General features: G+C 44.8%; 1 protein-coding gene and 1 pseudogene across 5 annotated transcripts in view; both read right to left on the reverse strand.

The window, feature by feature from the left end:
- Positions 1-12,703, reverse strand: part of Inpp4a (inositol polyphosphate-4-phosphatase type I A) — a 134,340-nt gene that overhangs the window by 67,977 nt on the left and 53,660 nt on the right. The gene's annotated exons all lie outside the window — the stretch shown is intronic.
- Positions 10,216-11,257, reverse strand: LOC114104498 (STING ER exit protein pseudogene; annotated as a pseudogene).

Here is a 12,703-nt window from a genome sequence, read left to right on the forward strand (position 1 = left end):
TCCAGGAACCTCCATACATTCAGCCAGCTGGAAGCTCCCAGAAGTCACATCTTCTGGGTGTTCACAGAAACTTCACTGAATAGGCATGACTGATGAAATCATTAGCACTGGTTTTTCAGCTCAGCCACTTCCAACCCTCTAAACACATGACTGGTTCCTGGCAACCCCTCAGGAAGGTGGTTCAGGAGTCCCCAGCCACCAGCTATCTCATTAGCATAGAAAAGACACTTATCACTCTGGAGATTCTAAGAGCTATATTTTGGAATCAGAATTGAAAGAGGAAATCAAATTTCACACCCCCTCTTTAACTTCAGGCCAAGCTCAGGACACCCAGAACACATCTACTGCTTCTCTACCTGCAATGTCCCCTGGGCTAGACCTAGACCCTGAGGTTCCAGACACTCCATGTTATGAGATGGCCTTAGTGCTAAGAGGGAAGTTTCACTGTTGTGGTCCTAGAACTGCTAATCCAACCAAAGCCGAAAAGATGAGCCACTTGCTGCCATGAGGTGTTCCAGATCAGCCTCTATTCCACCCATTCCCTAGGGCCAGAGGGAACTGAGGCTACCCAGGACTCCACCTGGACTTGGACCCATTGGAAGCCCAGCAAATAAGGGTTGACAACAACATGGGTGCAAACTTCACAACACAGGCACAAACCTGGAAGTGGGCATAGGGTGAGTGAAACACCAGTGCCACAGATGAAATGGGTCAGATCCAGACAGCTACAGTGACAGGGATGGGCAAGAGGCACAGGGCAAGGCCCACAGAGAGGAAGAGAACCAAGGTAAGGGTGACCAGAACTCAGAGTCTTCACTCCAGGGAAAGGCAGTGGTGGTCCAGGAGAGGCTCCACATACCCATCTGCCACCACAGCTCATTCTCTGATCCCCGCAAAGGGACAGGTGGCACCCACAGGACCAGGAAAGCCTGGCTTCTGTTCCAGAGCAACAGTCAGTGGTGGCAGAAACCTGCTCTGCCTTACGAGTGGAATGAATGAGCGGCTGAACACCTCTATGCGATAGCTCCAATGGAAACGCAAGCCTTGACAGGGAAGGGTGTGCCGAGAAGAGTGTGCGCCCAGGCGGGAAGACAGTAAAACCCACCCTTCCTTAAGTCCGGCCAACCGAGGAGGCAAGGAGGAGGGTGTTCAGTACAAGAGAAAATCACTGCCATCAGATGAGAATAAAAGCAGGTGGGCTGGGCATGGGTTATGAAAAGCTAAAGGGAGAGCTCTGGGAGGAAGAGGAGGGAAGGACTAGGCCCAGCTAGAAGGCCTGTATTTTAATTTAGCAGATCTGAAGACTCCTTCAACCAATGGCTACTCCCCACCCCTTGCCTCCTCCCTCACTAAAATGCCAGAGAACAGCAGAGGAGGCGGTCTCTTAATCTTCCCCTTTCAAACAGCAGTCATCTGCACAGGGAAGTTCTTAATCTTTGAGGCAAAATCAAACTGCCTCCCGACCATAAAAGGCAAACAATGCCACCTGCCTCAAAGGATCAGGTAATAGTGGAACAATGGCCAGAGGCTCCCAGGACAAGGAAGAGTGGAGAGAAGAGCTGGGGAGGACACAGGAAGGTCTTCATCATGCTCCTCATGTATTATGGCCCAGATCTCACAGGCTCCTAGGACTCCACGGCAAGCTCTTCACACCTGTCCTTCTGCAACCTACACCTTCAGTTCAATCTGCGAAGCATGCCACTTCAGAGTCCTCCTCCCCTAAGGCAGCCTTGCAAGAGTTGTCAACTTCTTCAACCTCAGGCTCCAAATCTGCACAGAAGGAATAATGGATGCCCTGAAGAGAAACACCCAGAACACCCTCAAGGAGCCTGTTGCGAGGTTCTCACCTCTGCTTTTCCTCTCCTCCCCTGAGGACAGCCCTGGGTGCTTTCATACTGGGGGTGCCTTTATACTGGGGGTGCTTTTATACTGGGATTCAATAAGCCTGGAAGGCTTTTGTCCACAGCCAAGTCTGGGTGAGTTCCACCCAACTCTCCAGCCTTCTCTGACTCCTCTAAGCAGAGCTCTTCTCCACAGTCCTCAGCACTTGCTTGTGTTGCAGATTATAGTGACCATGTTTTCCAAAACAAATATTAAACATAAAGGGTATTGCTGAACGGAAGCCCTTCTTGGAGGCACCATGGCTTGTGGAGCAGCCTGGGCATTGGCGTCACACCAGTGGGGAAGACAGCTGACACCTGGTGAAGCACAAACAAGCATATGACCTTCTCCAAGGTCCCGTCCCTGTGCCTGAGTTTCCCCAATCATACAATGAGGACAAAACTCTGTTAGAAGGATGGGTGAGGAGACCCCAGCTCCCTGGGGAAGAAAGTGAGGTGGATGCTCTGATGTTCCAGGCTTTGCATCTATTAAGCAGCTCTCTATGCTGGAGAGGCTTTCTCTGTCCCTCGGCAGAGCTCAGCTCTCTGGCACTTTCTGCTCCCAGTACCTGCACAGGGGAAGAGGACTACAGGGAGGAAAGCTCTGACCAAAGAACTCACCATGCTGCGGAGCATCAGTGCAGCTGCTAGTGCTTAAGAGCAGAAAAGACAGTGCTTTAGAAAATCAAGCAAAGGAAGATAAGAAAGTGCCAGTAATCTGCATCCCTTCTCACCCACAGACACAAACACCTGCCCCCGCTCCCCACCTGCTTGTGCTACCTGGGAGATGATCAACCCTGTACCTCTGGCTTCCCATTTCTCCAGCACTGTTCTCTACCAGTGACAATGGTAACGAGTTTTCACCCAATTTAATAGACATTAACAGGCCTCATTATTTTAATGAACATGGCAACTGAAATAATGACTAAGCCCAGATACTAATGCACATCCCCAGACTCTAATTCAGGGGGCTGGTCACCATGCTGGTCAGCCCAGGTTAGAACTGATGCCCTGAGTGGTCCCCCAAAATTTGTGGGTTGAAACTTAATAGTCAGTATGAAAAGTGTGATCCAGGTGGTGCCTGCCTGTAATCCCAGGTAGGCAGGAGGCTGAGGCAGGAGGATTGCCAGTCTGAGGCCAGCCTTGGCAATTTGGTGAGACCCTGTCTCAAAACAAATAATAATAATAATAAAAGACTGGGGGTGTACCCCTGTGGTACAGAGCCCCAAGTTCAATGCCTAATACCACAAAACCAAAATAAAACAGGTAATCCTTTAGGCGGCCATTAGGTCTGAAAGGCTCCACCCTCTTGGATGGGCCTAGTGCCGTATAAAAGGGCTGAGGGGTACTAGCTAGGCCCTTTTTGCCCTTCTGTCTTCCATATGTGAGGACACAGCAAGAACGCATTCACCAGACCGTGATCTTGAACTTCCTACCCTCTAGAACTGTAATAAATAAATCTTTGTTGTTTATGAACGACCTAGTCTCAGGTACTGTACAGCAGCCCAAACAGAGACATTATTAGATAGGCCAGTGGACATCCTTTAAATGACTGAGCAGAGGACAATTTTCACAAGAGCAGAACGAGCCCAGATGATTTCGCCTTTCTTTCCTGGTCCCAAGCCCCTCTCGTTTTCCCATCTCAGTCAGTGTGGCTCCATCTTTTCCACTGCTCAGAGCAAAAAACAAAATCAGGGCAAGCCTTCTCTGATTCCTCCTCTCATCTGCATCCCAATCCATCACGATTCTGTCAGCTCAACCCTCCCCACAGATATAGACTTCAACCCCCTCAGCACTCGAGCACCCCCGCCTTGGGCTTCTGACCAGTGTCCCTCCTACAGCCCAGTCTATCTACGACAGCAGCAGTAAGGACCCTGAGCCTTCCAGCAGCATCTTCACCCTGCCCAGGCCAGCCTGCCTGCTGGTCAGACCTCACCTGGAAGGCCTTCACACCAACCTCCCCTCTCTGGAACTCTTCTTCCTGGGACAATGGAGAAGCTGCCTCACTTTCTTTGTGTCCTTCCTGAATCTCAACTTCTCCAAGAGGCCTTCAAGGTCAGGTTAGAATTGAAGCCTGGCCCCTAGTGGTCTACCTACAAGCCACAAACCTCCAGGGGATTATCGGTATAGGAAGTAGTTGAAAATAAGACACCCTGAAAAGAGCGCAGTAAAATGCCTGTGCCGAGCAGCACGTGCGCCAAGCCCTGGGTCTGGGTGCTTGCAGTCTGGGTGATGAGAGATGAGTTAAAAATAGCAGATGTGACATTAACCGGGCATCAAGAGCAGCTGTGGTTGGTGTGTGGTCCCCTTGGCCACCTCTGCTATAACAAACCCTCCTACCTCATGCTTCAGCCACTTTTTCTTAAACACCTACACTTTCTTGCTTCTATATCTCATGTTGTTTCTTATGCATAAATTGGTATTTTCTTACACAAACAGTTGAAGGTCCATTATGGAAAATTTAGGAACTCAAGAGACGAACAGGGAAGCTTCATCAGGAGCTATGCCACAAGAAATGTAACAAAAACATATATGGCAGACAATCTGAGGCCACACTGGTGGTGGCCTAACCTCCTCGGGAACCCACCCTTGCTCCTTTCCAGCCAGGGCACCCCCTACTCCTGTGCCAGCACCAGGGGTTCTGGAGGCTTTTCTTGTGGTCAATCAATCTAGTGTTCTCAGACATTCCCCTCTCACTCCCATGCACGAAGCGACACTTGTCATTTGATGAGTTTCCCAATACAACAAAGACAATGAGAACCCTGTGTTGAATGGTGACTGCCTATGGAGTCATCAGGGCTGCCTATGGAGTCCTGGAGACAATGTCCACAGTGTCAGTGCTGTTCTCTCTCCTATGACTGTCAATGGCTTTAACAAGTCTCATTTCTTGCTCCACTGTCAACTCAGCCACTTGAAACCCTCCCACAATTAACTGAAAGTTCGCCTCTATGTTGGCAGGGAAGACCTTCCATTAGTGCCACAGAAATTTACAAATAGGTGTATAAATGGATTGAGGAAACCATCATTATCTACCAACTCCCACATCAATGAGAACACATGGTTTCTGAAAACTGTGAGCCAAAGTGACAAGGACAATGGCTTACCTGTGACCTGTGGGTCAACTTATCTGAGTGAGGGTCCACACCAACCCCTGAAGGAAAGTATCACACATCCAGATGCCCCCCACCAACCCAGGGCACTTACTCAAGCTTGTCCTAGAAGATACAGCTAGAAGTCTACACAATGTAAACCCACCTGGCCTGGGCTCCTCGGTGTCTGGGTGGGGCTCTGAACTCCAGTAACAGGCTAGGTGTGCCCTGTTCTTTGCCTGAGGCAGGTCTTTCTATTCTCTTTTCTTCTTCCACCCAAACCCAAGCCCGGGAAGGCCTGTCCTGGTGGCTGCTTTTACCTCCCTCCACCCAGAGGCCACAGGAAGCTGGACCCTACCTCCACCAGGAGGCCTCCATCTCAAGTTCTGCCTCTCCTCCTTCTCCTTCAGGAGTAGGATGATCACAGCTACTCATGCCTCCTTAGGACAGCACCCCATGCCCCCATTCCTAAGGGGTTCAACAATGAGGCTTTCATGGTAGACAGGTTCTGGAGACTTTTGCTATCGTCATCCAAACAGGTAAGACATTATCTCCTTATCTGCAGTTTCACTTTCCAAGTTTTCAAATGACTAAAACATTAAATGGAAAATTCCAGAAGTAAACAATTCATCAGTTTTAAATTGCATGCCATTCTGAGCAACATGATACAACCTGTCCTACTCCATTCTGTCCAAGAAGTGAATCATCTCTTGGTCCACTGTATCCATACTGTATATGCTACTGACCTGTTAGACATATAGCAGTCATCTCAATTATGAGATCTAATGGTATTGTGGTGCTTGTGTTCAATTAATCTTTCTTGTACTTTCTATTATAATTGTTCTATTTATTATAATACAGCAATTGTCCTATTTTTTGTTGCTTATTATTGTTATCTTTGTGCCTAATTTATAAATTAAACTTCATCAGAGACATGCATGTCTAGGAAAAAACATAGTATATATAGGGTTTGAACTATCCATGTTTTAGGCACTCACTGGGGAGCTTAGAACATATCCCCTGAGGTCAAGGGGGACTACTGCATTAACAGCCAGTACTCCTCTGCTGCACAACAGTGGAGAAACCCAACTCACTCAAATTAGCCTAAGTGGAAGCTCATCCCGTGTGTCCTAAAGATTCTAGACTGACTTAGAAAACTGGAGCAGGAACACAGCTAGTCAAGCCCATCTGAAGTAGGATAGAAAAAAAAAAAAATAAAAGGTAGAGACAAAAGGAAGAATAAGAAAATATAAGCTTAATTTAAAAGCTTTGTTCTAAAGCTCCTCATACCCTCACTTCCCAACCCAGTTCTCTCTCTCAGGCCTATCACTACCAAATTTTTGGGAAATCTGTAAATCTTAAGAATTAACATAAATTCACCCACTTAAAAAAGTTAACTTGTGCACTCTTAATCAGCCCACATAATAATTAAGCAAAGAGAGATGCACTATTTTAAGAAACCTGTAATACAGGGTACTTCCCAATATTATCTACTGATCAAATAATGGAGACCACCTAGGCCTAAAGATCCTGAGAATGACCAGACCTCCATAAACTTATGTCAACCTTCTATACCTTCCATGTCCACTCATCAAGTTTCCTTTAAAAGAGCCCAAGAACTCTAAAGTGTCTCTCACTCCTGAGATAGCCCATGTTCTCCCTTGAACATGTATTCCTTGCTTTCTTAAACCTATATGCCTCTAACTTGTCCTTAAACTAATTTCTCTGATGTCTGTCGAGAACCCCACTCACTCTGAGTTGAGGTCCCCCTGTACAGGAAATTCCTTGGTCCTCCTCAGGTTGCACATGAACTCCAAAGCCAAGAGACAGGCAGCCCTCCTCAGCTCCCCTCTGCTTATCCGTATCAGTCTCCTCACTCACAGATGAGCCAGTCTACGTAGTGGGAAGTTAAGGCAGCCCCCAACTTTAAACTCCCCAGTGTCGTGTAAGCCCCCAGAGAGGCTGACTGAGTGGCTCCTCTCCCAGCCTTCTCCAGGGAAAGTAATCGAAGGGCTCAGCTCAAGCCAGGTACCCATGGCTGGAGGGCTGGGGTCCTACTATAGCACCAGACCTCCCACACTACTTAAGAGTTTGGGTGAAGGAGAGTTCCTACAAAGAGATTGGGGGAATATAGACAGAATCACCTCAGTCCATCTCAACTTTTAGTAGTAGCCAATCGAGACTTACTTACAGCAAGTGTTTCTTAAGATTGCAAAGAGAAAAATGAAAGAAATCCCAGTGTTAAGTAGAAGTTTTTTATACTGTTTAAAATACATTACATAAACACAGAATTAGGAATAAACTCTTCTTTTTTAGAGCTCTTAAACTGCTAAAAGAGACTTATAAATTAATGGCAAGCAAAACCCCAACATAAATGAACTCAGGTTTATATTACTTTAATGTGGCACAGGGGGCTGCTGCATGGGAACCACTGCAGGATCACAGCTTAACTGACTCCAGTTAAGTTAATCAATGTTATACCCCTACTTCACCCCTGCCCTGCATGAGGCCACCCAGAAGCTATCTGGTTAAAACAACTGTGGCTAGCCACTTCCTGAGAGCTGTCAAGCAGGAAGAGGAGCAGGATACAGCTCTACCCTCCCTGGACTATGAACAGGGAGTCAAAGAATCCAAGGTGGTGGATACTTCAGCAAGTCACTTTTCATCTTTTAAATCAAAGAAATTACAGAACAAAATATGGCACAATTCTGAAAAAACACTGGTCCTCTCTCCTTGACACCTGCCCCATCCAGGGGAGGGCTTCTGGAGGTGCCAAACTCAAGGTGGTGCCCACCCTCCTCAAGCCTGGGAAGAGCAGCCATCATTTGCCTTCAGTCTGTTTACAGCATCATACTCCTCCAGGGCTTATCGATGTCTGCTGCTGGTATATGCCAAGGGTCAAATTTCTCCATGTTTCCAACCCATGGGAGACCAAGAGGTATCAAGCCTGCAATGCCTCTGGCTGCTTGCCTGCCTTCCTCTGGCCTCGGTGGGCAGATACACCCTGCCCAGAGACTCCTTGGGTAGTAATCCTCACTGGGGAGGAAGTGTATGTGTGAGCACCATGACACATCCTGCAGATGTCTTCCATGTCTCTTGACGCATTGGTTCTCTTACTGCAGGGCAGGGCAATGAGGATGGAGATTCTTGAGTTAACACCTGGCAGCCAGGTACACTGGGGTAGAGGAGCTCCCTCAAGGTCACAGCTGCGGAGAGAAGTCAGGACCTAAAAACTGGCCTTACTAGTCCAGTCCTCTTTCTCATATGCAAAACAGAGCACATTAATTCAAGTTACAACCAAAAGCTTATAAAAGATGCAATCATTTTCACTTCTGGAGGTTTTTTTTTTTTTTAATTTCACAAACATTTAGTATTTTTTCATAGTGAATATTTTGCAAAAAAGGGGGGAGGTGGTTCTCTCCAAAATTTCAATATGGCTCTTTACCTCTTATACTAATATTAAAACACTATCTGCTATAAAATAATATGAGTTAATAGAATAGAGGAACTATGCTAATTTTTAAACAATTATTTCAACATAAAAGAATAAAACATAATAAAGAGCATATGTTGCTTGGTGCTAATGACATAACATTTTTTAATCATATAGATGAAGCAAAACATACAACATGAACCAGATATTGAAATGGTTTAGAACTAGTCTAAAGACAAATATTTCAGAAAATATGTAGAAATGTAACCACAGATTTGTTATAGGGAGTTAATGCACTTTTTTGGTTTCTCGAAATGAAAATGCGTTCTGATATTAATAATATATATTCTAAAAATTATACAGGAGAAGCAGTTTTCATGTTTTAGTTTTTAAATCAAACTTTTGTCTTTACCACATACAGGATTTTGGGAAACTTAAACTCTCTGAGTGTCAGAATACTAATTTTTAGAATGGGTACAGTAACATCTTAAAGAATTATCATGTTGTTTAGATAATACCTGTAAAGTACTTTCCCTGGCATCTGACACATACTAAGTACTCAATAAAGAGTGGTGAGTACTTTTTCTATTACTAGTACTATTTTTCATTATTTACTACTAATAATCACCCTTCAAATCTAAAAATAAAACAGCTTTAGAAGAATTGAGTATGACTGTAGTCAAAGAATAAAATATTGGATTTCAGAGGTGTTACAGATGATATCCAGACTGTAATCATGGGAGTTTATGGCTACAGTGAAGTAAAGGTAGAGGTCATTGTCAGGAGTTGAGGTTGAGAAACTGTGAGGTGGTCAGAGTTGTTCACCCACATGATGGTTACTTCTTTCTCAGAATAAGGATAAGAGATGAGGTGGAGAAGAAGATTCAGTTGCGAAAGCCTCACTGGATGTAGGAGAATAACTTGGAAGATGATAACATGCCCCATTTGAAGCCTTCCCAGGAACTCCATCCCCCCCTTTTGTCCAGCTCAGGCTAGAATACATCTACCTGGTTCTAACCTACTTTTCCATGCAATAAAGAAATCAGAAAGGGCACAAAGAAAACTGTACTACCATTTCCCAGCAGCACCTCAAAAACAAGTCTTGGGTGCTTGCTAATAACTGCAATCCACAGTAGATTAATGAGGAGGTTAACGTGCTTTTTGACCCCACACTTTGTAATATGGAGAACAGATAAAAATATGGATTCAAATAAATACACAGATATTGACATCATTGAAGCAGCATGACATAAAATAATATTTATACACACAACATTCCTCTGCAAATAGCAAATGTAAAATAAAAGATACTAGCAGATAATTTTGTTTATCTCATGTACCACACAGAGAAGCAGTACTCCTAGCTGTCTCACTAGATGGTATCTCCCTTGGGTTACTTATTAAGACCCTATTTTAACTCAAATTTGAGCTAACCAACTCCCTCACTACAATCTGGCTTTTCCTTTTGGGGTATGTGAGCACACGAGTGCGAGCATGCACATGCATATGTGGTGCCAAGGATGGAACCCAGGACCTCACACATGCCTAGCATGCACTCTATGACTGAGCAGTATCCCCAGCCCTGTGGCATCTCCTTCTTTAAGTATAAAGTCTAATATAGTATGGCTCACCTACAGCTCCAATATTTGAAGTAAAGAGAGCTTTATGCAGATTTTGGCTTTCAATGGAACTCTGCTGACAGTACAAAGATTCAAATCATGGCCATTCCTAAGAACCATTCTAAGACCAGAGACAGAGTTACTTAAAAGGATATGACTTGTTGTAATTTTAAATATAATCCATGCTACTTTTCTCTATGACACAACATAATATTTTTTCCAAAAGTCTTTCAATATTCTATTAACTGGAAAAGGAATAAAAAGTCATTTTATAAAATAGAGACACTCAAGCACTGATCTATTCATAAAGTTCTTACACAGCTGAAGAAGTTTACATCAAATGGACAAAAATTAGTACAGAAAACCTACATAAAGACTTAGAAACATCCACCTCTTAGAAAGCAGGTCAAATGGACTCAAAGACCTCGCTGAATACAAGAAAGTCAATGGGAAATAAAGTAATGCCTTCTCCTGGGAATAAACAGAAACCAGTCCATATAATCAAGAAGTTATTTTTCTTCTTGATCTAAATGCTTGCCTCCATCTGGGCTCAGAGAAAAGCTTTGGTCATTTGAACTGGTTGTCAATCAAGGTCCCCTTCATTTTAGCTTTCTTGGCTTCTAGTTCAGCCAGCTCTTGCAGTCGCCTCTTGCTCATGCCTTTGCGTTCCAGCTGTTTTTCAATCACTTTGGCATTCTGTGCATAGGAGTCAGCAACTTCCCTAGCCTCAATCTCCTCTTCCTCTTCATCAATGGTAGACACGGTGACAGAGCTGAACTTGCCCATGTCTTTGGTCCGTTTGGTCATCATCACCTTCTTTGGAGGCTCTTGTTTCTGAGTATATATATTTGTTTTCCCAAAACCCTGACCAAATTTCACTACTGCTCCATCCACGATGAAGGTCACAGGGGCATTCTTCGGCTGGGACTGGTAGAAGAGCGGTAGTCCACACTTGGCACACTTCTTCCTGTATTGTCGTTCAATGCCTTCAGGCCTCCGAAGATACACAGTCTCCTCATCTTCTGTATTACAAAATTTGTGAGCATGTTTAGCAGCATCAATCACACGGGATCGGTCGCGAGGCCTCATGGGCAACTTCTCTAACTGACAATCCAGCACCAGGACCATCTGGCCACACAAACAGTAGTAGACGTGGAGGGGCTTCTCACCATCATCATATTCCTCGCGATCCCGGGTATCGGAGCAGACAACCGACCGAGACACTACTTTAGGCATAGTCGAGGTTTTCGTTTTTTAAGCACTTTCACATCTATTATTTTTGTCTTATATTATTTATTGGACTATAATTTTCTTCCTTCCACCCCTTTCAGGAACCCCTGGAAGGAAACAGTTCAGATTCAAAACACACTAAATGGTATTTCCCTCTCTTTCCCCGCCCATCATCTTTACAAGTGTCCCCTGTGGTCGCTCAGGCTCTGACCCGATCTCCAGCCTTCATATTAAGCAACACAGATACCAAGAGGAAATGGATCTTCCTGGAGAAGGCAAGAACACTTCAGGATGGGAGCAGCTTCTTTGTATTCTTCATGATTGATTTCCATTTCTTGGGCTGAAACTAAGCTCCTTGAAAACAAAGTCAATGTTTTTGTTCAAAATATTTCAACTAAAATTATTAAAAAAACAAAACTTTTTGAACAGGATTGAGATAAGCCTAGCCAACAATACCAACTTATAGTAAAGTGAAAAGGCAAAAAGAGGAGCCAACACTTAGGTAAGTATTGCACAGAAACAAGATATTTCAGTGGGAAAACAGGATGGGCAATGCACCCCCCACACACCATGAATCAGCAAGCTGCAACTTAAGACAGGGCTTCTACGGTGACAAGCTGGCTCTATGAGCAGGGGCTTCTGTTATTTTTGTACAAGTACTTGCAATTTCCTTCTCTTATGGTTCCCAACAGGTTCCATTCATTTACTGGAAAACATTCTGGTTTGACAAGTGATGATGTATCAAGGTGTTTTGAGAAACAGTCACCATGCTGACCTCAATTCACACTGGTGACACATATTCTACAGTTCAAGAATGAAGCCTACATCCCATTCTTCTTACAAAAACTTCAATGGTCAAGAAGTTTAACAAGGGAAGCACCACAGAGAGTAAACCAGCTCAACACAAGGGCAGTGCAGGCCACATAAAAATGGCAGGCCAGTGGGGGCCTTGCCCAAGGTCAGCCTGCTCATGAGATACAACCATTCCAAAGCCTTTACTAGTACTTAACAGCAAAGTGCACTCTTGACATAGGAGATAAGCTCTCACTAGCTCCCAGAGGGGCTAGTCAGATGCTTGGACCCTAAATGTCCCAAGGGCCCATAACACTGGTCACCAGTGGGTGGCACTATAGGGAAGTGGTGGAACTCTCAGGAGATGGGGCATAGAAGGAAGTTAAATGGTCAGGGGCACACTCTTGAAAGGGACATTAGAAGCCTGACTCCTTCCTGTCTATCTTCCTTCCCAGCTGTCATGTGGTGACCAGGTTTTCTCTACTCCATGCTCCCACTACCAGGTGCTGCCTTACTACAGGCTCAAAAAACAGTAGGGTTCAGTAAACATGAACTGAAACTTAGGAAACCATGAGCCAAGATAAATCTTTCCTTCTTTTAAGTTATTCATTTCAGGTCCTTTGTCACAGAGACAGAAAGCTGACTAACCCACTGACTTGG

This window comes from Marmota flaviventris, chromosome 14 (assembly GCF_047511675.1).
Source record: "Marmota flaviventris isolate mMarFla1 chromosome 14, mMarFla1.hap1, whole genome shotgun sequence".
Taxonomy (NCBI): Eukaryota; Metazoa; Chordata; class Mammalia; order Rodentia; family Sciuridae; genus Marmota; species Marmota flaviventris.